This window comes from Triticum dicoccoides, chromosome 3A, assembly GCF_002162155.2.
Source record: "Triticum dicoccoides isolate Atlit2015 ecotype Zavitan chromosome 3A, WEW_v2.0, whole genome shotgun sequence".
NCBI lineage: Eukaryota > Viridiplantae > Streptophyta > Magnoliopsida > Poales > Poaceae > Triticum > Triticum dicoccoides.
Genome location: NC_041384.1, coordinates 57,596,905 through 57,598,674, shown reverse-complemented (window position 1 = coordinate 57,598,674; position 1,770 = coordinate 57,596,905). Strand labels below are relative to the sequence as shown.

Genomic DNA, 1,770 nt, shown 5'->3' with positions numbered 1-1,770 from the left:
CTCTCTCTGACCGGCTACTCCTGTTGACCAGGTCCTGCTCCTCCCGTGGCAGGCCGGCAAGGTGCTCTGGCCGCATCGCCGGCAAGGTGCCCCTGCTGGTCCCCTCCTCGTCTGCAACAACAACAGCAGCAACCAGGTCTTTATTCCTCAACAAAGAACCACTTCAATTTGTTCTCTGCATGATTGTACATGTTAGGTTCAGTTTCAGTTTGCGAGAGGCGAGTGACGCTTTGTTGTTTGGCTTTGTCGTGCATGTGGAGCGGTGCTCCGGCGGCGCTCATGCCAAGCGCCGGTTATGAATGTTGCCATCGGTAGTTGCATCCGTGGAGCTTGGCATGTTGCATGATGCACTTTAGTATCAGTGTTCATTAGTGAAATTCTGCACTTTAGTATGATTTTAAGAGTGATTTGGGAAGTATCAGTGTTCAGCATTTTCTTCAGATATCATTGCTTCTGCATTTCCAGTGGCTATTTGGGAAGTATGCCAATTCTGCACTTTAGTGAAATTCTGCCATTTTAAGAGTGATTTGGGAAGTATCAGTGTTCAGTGATGGGCCATCTTCAGTGGTTATATATTGATAGAGACCTCACTTGATGTTATCATGACCAACTGTGCTTCCGGGGGCTGTTCCAATATTTTGCTTCATGGGTTATATGCATCCATAACATCCTCACTTCAGGTCTCTATCTTCAGTGATGGGACACCTTTACCGAATCTCTGTGGTTATATATTTTTCTTCTAGCCCAGAATTATTAATTTTAATTCTTGTCAAAATCATGCCTCTATATATAGTGTAGGCATGCATGCTAGACACTCTGGCTTGTATAAAGAACAAGAAAAAGCAAAAACTGCTATAGTGTAGGCATGCATGCTAGACACTGTCGCTAAGCGAAAACACTCTTTTCCGTTAAACTTGAAACCAAGAAAAAGTAAACAAGCGAAAACACTGTCGCTAAGCGAATACAATTTGGTGACAAAACTGCTGGTTTGGCAGATTGCATTATTGGGCAGATTGCATTATAGGAGTGCATTTGTTCTGCTCCACTTGAATTATTCAAGCAATTATCATCTTTGGATGGCTGCTGAGACATGCATTGCTATTCCACAGTTATTTGCAGTGATTTATTTATCTGACTTGAACAACACATATATGTTGTGCATCGCAGTTTCCATTTGATTTCAGTCCTCTACTCAGACCACTAACACCAGTCTTCCTCTCCTTTGCTGTTATGCAGAAATGCCACGTCAAGAACAAGGATATCGGGAAGTTCCTGGATGGTATCTACGTCAGCGACAAGGGCGCCATCAAGGAGGAGTAGAGTGCGAAAACCGTCCTAGAAGCCGTGTTTCGGCCTGCCGTGTTTCATTGTCTTTGTGTCGTCGTCATGATTTTGAACTTTCTCTAGACTGAATTTTGTAGTGGAGTTCATTGTTAGGAATGTGCCATGGACCATGTTATCTTTATTATCCTGCATATTGTCACCGCATGAATCGGTACGACGCTTGACTTGAAAGTATTTGAGGTTAAAACAGGACATGGATGTGCTCTATCGTTAAATGATTTGGTTATGCGTCCACATTGCCCGCCTTGTCTTTTTTAGCTGTTCTAAGAGTTCTTTGTTGCCGATTCAGGCAAGTCTTGGATGTTTCTGCTAAATTATTGTTTGGCATGTCACTGTTAAACTAAAGTTGAATACGGTTATGTATTGGGCTTAAACCCATGGTTATATACTGGGTGTGGACCGGTTTGGGTGGAAAAAATATTGGGT

The 1,770-nt window shown here is 43.1% G+C and overlaps 1 long non-coding RNA gene across 1 annotated transcript; it reads left to right on the top strand.

The window, feature by feature from the left end:
• The first annotated feature begins 77 nt into the window (after window positions 1-77).
• LOC119271212 lies at window positions 78-1,555 on the top strand. Its single transcript, XR_005134451.1, has 2 exons — window positions 78-136; window positions 1,237-1,555. It is a non-coding gene; the product is annotated as an uncharacterized LOC119271212 (long non-coding RNA).
• The last annotated feature ends 215 nt before the right edge of the window (window positions 1,556-1,770 follow it).